We start from the raw sequence: 5,424 nt of genomic DNA, 5'->3' as shown, positions 1-5,424 counted from the left end.
TTCTCAAAACACTCATCTGCTAACTTTATTAAATTGTAAATTGTGATTAAATGTTTGAAATTTGTCCTCAAAATTAAAATTTACATAAATCATGCAAATTAAAAGATAAATTAATGAATTTTTAATTAATATAACTTAATGGTTTTTAATTAAAATTTCAATCTTTCAATTCTTTTTCACTTTAAAATAAAATACACCCAAAGTAACGTTTTTTTTTTTTTAATAAATTCACTAGCCTTCGCTTCTACCTCCACATAAATACGGGACCACTGGCAACCACAAAAAATATAATAAAAAACCCCCCTTCAGAATCAGAAGTAATAGGCAAGGTTGAAGAATTAGTCCTCAAGGTATTTCTCAATTGAAATTTGATCTCCGAACTTTAAAAAATAACAAATTGATCCTAAATGTTAATAATAGTTCCATAATTGGTTGCAACTATAGAAGACACCGAAATCTCTAGGAGGAGCGTGTTTGGGTAGTGAATTTTTGTAATCATTTTTTATTAAACATACTTTTTATTTATCCATTTCTTTGACCCATAATCATTGTCCACTTATTATCAACAAATTCCATAAGATTCACAACATATAGTAATTGAATTTAAATTTAATAACTTTTTAGACATGAACTAAATCGTTATGTCATCCTTATAAAAATATACCTCACTCCAAATTTTTAGTCCGTCACAAATTTTAAAGCATAATGAGGATCACATGACTATTTAGCAAATATTTGAAAAGGTTCCGTGGTAGAAGATTGATTTTACGTGTATAAGGAAAATAATAACAAGCAGTTTTGTTGACACATAAAAATTCAGCCCAAATCGAACAGCCCAAGGAGTGAAGCCCAATTGGAGAATCCCCAAATCAGATAGCCCAAAGAACGAAGCCCAATCAAACAAATCAAGATGAAGGCCCAAATAAGGAAGCCCAAGAATGCCGTAATGCCATCGCCCAAGTTTGCAAGTCGCCCAAAATCTGAGCGAATGGAGTGTCATACAGTCACCCAGAGCTGTTACTCTATTCTCGCCCAAACCTTCAAGTCGTCTAAGACCTTAACAAGCATAAAGCGTCGTGGTTATCAAGAAGTACAATTATCAAAGCAGTTATTAAAGCAGTCCTCTAACCCCCCCCCCCCCCCCCTTTTCTTTCCAATAATCATTGAGTCAAATGGTGAGGATGCCTTCATGCAAAGTGGTAGGGAAAATGTTTTATCAATTTTGTTTCCAAACTTAGATGAAATTTCAAGTGAAGCATTTAATTCCTCAAACGAATTAGTCGATGATGTTTTCTATCACATAATACTGTATGAAAAGGCGAAGCTGACAATGACGAATTGATTCCAAACATTCCACCTCTCAATATCATTGTTATAAGTTCAGACGGCGAGAAGGAAGAAAGTGGTAGCGACGAGTCATTGGTTGACGACTTGTGAAGTGGGTGGTATCGACTTCAACCTATCGACATCAAATCACTTTTGTTTTGTTATGAAAAAAATGCGTTAATCTGTAGTGTAAAAATCTCTACATCATGATAAATCGTTATTCCGTAGTTACCATTTTGTCTACTTGACTACTTACCCGGAACAAACTATCGAGAATTCTAGAGTCTATTTGTCGAGCTTGACAGCTTATAAAATGTTGGTTAATGAGCAACTATGTTTTGAATTATTTGAAAATTTCAATGTTATACGAATTTAAACTGAAATGATAATAACATTACATGGATAATAGAGCACGCAAAACAACACTTGTACAAAAATACAACACAAAACATGAAGCATCATTGAACTTTATGTGCTTAGTGTTGGAATGGAGTTCAAAAACCTTCTTCAACAACAAAATGGAGGATTTTCGAAACATGTATCACTCACTATGTGCGAACTGAGTAGAAGCTTAGTTTCACGAAGACTTATAAAAAAAGCCAATTTCCTTGTGAACTAAAATATACTAATTCAAATATTCATCTCGCGTATTTTTGTTGAAGGTATATTGATATTCGGACTTTGAACTTCAATTCGATTTCAGTATATGGATCATGAATACAAAGCTTCAATATCAATTGTAACACAAGTCCAGTTACGATGATATTACTTGAAACTAGAAGTGAAGTGGTTTTGTTCTTGTGCTACTTCCACTAATCATCTACATGCACGAAATCTCCCCCTTCCCCGTGCGACACAAGAAATATCAGATTATTACTCATACCTGAAAACATAGGATAGCAATGATAAGTATTCGACACAATCATAATATCGGGTTTATTAGCATACAATTGTCACCAATGAATAAATTATAACAAACATCATCAAATTGGTGAATACGAAAGATGAAATGTAAAGCCCTCATATGTTGGATTCGACAAAATGTAATTGACAGTTTAATTGTCGTGTTTTATAGACTCCTGTGAAGCATACATTCTTCATATCACTAATTGTGTTCATCAATGCTCAATTAGCAAATGAAAAAAACTTCACAAATCATTAAACATGCTGTATTAAATAGGTAAAGTTCCACAACATTTTATAGGGTACATTATCTTCATTAAAAAATATATGTAAATCCAAACCTAATGAATGTATGTTAATTTACGAAATTAAAAATCAAGATGAGCACATTGTGTTTAACAACTGAAAAAAAAAACTAAGTTGGAAGATAAAAAGTTTGAACATTTTATAAATGATAACCTCTCAAAATAGAAGATGAATCTAAAACTATTTTCTTCTTGATGTGGGAATAGTGAAGAGGAGAAGAAAGTTGAAATATTTTAGGAGAGAAAATCTCGTTTTCACACTTAACCAAATTAATTAACGAATGAATTTTATTATCTATTATATAATACATGCAGTCATGAGTTTATATCACACTAATCAAGTCATCACATCATTGCATTAAATGGCATTAAATGCATGAATTAATGATCATTAAATGTTCTCAAAAAAAAGTATATACAATGCTGGTTTGGACTTTTCACTTAAAAAAAAAAAAAAAAAAGACTTTTTGTGTAACTTTTGTAAAAGTGACAAATTTTGGTGCATTTTCAAATTTTGTGACATCTATGAAAATATCCCAAAATTAAAAGATTCGAATTGAGTTTGAGAAATGCAGCATGGAGACTATATTCCTGTCCGTGCCATTATTTACCATTCAAGAAGAGGCATTATTGAGGCAGAAAATTTTGACATCTTAAAATATATCAAAAGCTGTTAAAAGATATATTACCATATTTTTGAAATATTGTTATACCACTGTTTGGTATAACTAAAATTTAGAGATTTTGATAAAAGTTGTGAAATATGTGGTTAAAAAATTGTCGATTCCATAAAAAAATATGATTAAAATTAATTAGTGACTTTTACTTAAATTAAAATCTAGATTTTAATCCTCACCAAACAGGGTCATATCTTTCAAGTTTTTGTAAATTATTTTGCACCTTGCGAAAGAAATCGGGAAAGAGTGTGAAAGAGGGCAGAAGGAAGAGAAATGAGTAAGAGAGAAGTCCATACGGTCGAAGGGGATGGAGTGCGATGAGGGAGTCGAGTTGGATTGGGTTGGGCTAAATGGGTGACAAGGAAGATACTAGACATTAGAGTAGAGATATCATACTATCTTTTTCGTTTTTCAATTTTGCGTTATAGTATTAAAATAATCTTTGAAATGCGAGGACTCTAACAATCATTTTAGTATAGAACAAAGCCTATATGAGCAAAAGACCCAAATTTATTTGAATTCAAGCTTTACCTCCAATCATAGTCATAAGATGTGGCTCGATTGTTGGCCCAGTCAAAGCATAGGGTTAACAGATCACTGATTCAGTTGACTAGTCATTGCAGAGTTAAAAAGTGAAACAAAACTTCTTCTTCTTCTTCTTCTTCTTCTTCTTTATTTATTTAAAGAAAATGGCATAGATATAACTACAAATTTAAAAGTTAAAGTAGATTCTAAATTAAAAATTCATTTACTAATTGAAATTTATAAATTCACAAAAATTTTCTCTTTTTAAAAAATGTATATAAGATCAATAGGTTTTTCATATTACTTTATATTTCATTTCTATTTAACATTAAATTTTTGTTTGTCATATTCTTTTAAACATGAATAAGTACTTAAAAGTGATCTTGAAAAATATAATTTAAAAGTAAGTGTGAGGTATATATTTGGAGACAACAGTCATCAAATAATGGCGTATTCCATTGGAATTGAGGTATTAGGTTAGAAAAAATCAATCGATTTATACCATTTGGTTCTTCGAGTTTGAGTGAAATTTAACTAGTGTCAAGTGAACTAATAACTGGTCAATTGTACATTGCTCCAATCATGTTGACCGAATCGAACCAAGGCCCGCTTCATCGAGTATCTATTGGTCCAAATTTAATAGCTACACCTCCAATTATTGATGCAAGATTCATTCAATACAAAAGCATGAGATTTTAGCTCAAATTTTAAATTTGATTTACAATTTTTTACTTTTTGTTTTTAATCTATTATTAATAAGGAATGGAAAATTAGAATGGACATTCAAACCTTACCTAGATATAACACACCCTATGAGGAAAAAAAGAAGGATAAGTTCTTGGAGGGAACTAACAAAATTAACCAACTTCTAGATATCAACACTAAAAATTGATATTAAGCCAAAAATACAAAGAAACACCAGCCACGGAATGCATAGTCAGGTTTAGATATTATCCCATGACATATTTGGTGCGTTGAATTAAATAATAAGAAATATGGCATTTTTTATTTTTATTTTTTTGAAAAATGTTAATACTATATGGTAAAAGATGGAAGCTCTATGTGAATATATAATTAAAAATAAAGTCATGTTAGTTAAAAGGCTCATGAATGTGAAATACAAAATAAGAGTTACGAAACCTTTGTTACATGAATAATATTATTTAACACCAATGATAGTATATCACTAATTCAGGTTATCACAATTGATGGTATCAATTTAATGAACAATGTGACATTGTATTAAAGTGAATTTATCATTTATTATTATGCAATTACCACATTAACTGATATTTAACACCGTGGTGCAGAATAACATTACTCTCGTTACTTAATCCAAGCTGTATTTTAACTCGTGTTGTCATTGTAAATTGATATCTCAAAAGATTGTTGGAAGATTTATGCCGATTTGAAGAGTCGACAGAAATTAATGGGAACAACAAGCCATATACAATAAGTTTAGGATGAATTCTCAAAACACTCATCTGCTAACTTTATTAAATTGTAAATTGTGATTAAATGTTTGAAATTTGTCCTCAAAATTAAAATTTACATAAATCATGCAAATTAAAAGATAAATTAATGAATTTTTAATTAATATAACTTAATGGTTTTTAATTAAAATTTCAATCTTTCAATTCTTTTTCACTTTAAAATAAAATACACCCAAAGTAACGTTTTTTTTTTTT

This window comes from Olea europaea, chromosome 5 (genome assembly GCF_002742605.1).
Source record: "Olea europaea var. sylvestris chromosome 5, O_europaea_v1, whole genome shotgun sequence".
In the NCBI taxonomy this organism is placed as follows: Eukaryota; Viridiplantae; Streptophyta; class Magnoliopsida; order Lamiales; family Oleaceae; genus Olea; species Olea europaea.
The sequence above is the reverse complement of the archived record's forward strand: the minus strand, read 5'-3'. Positions refer to the sequence as shown.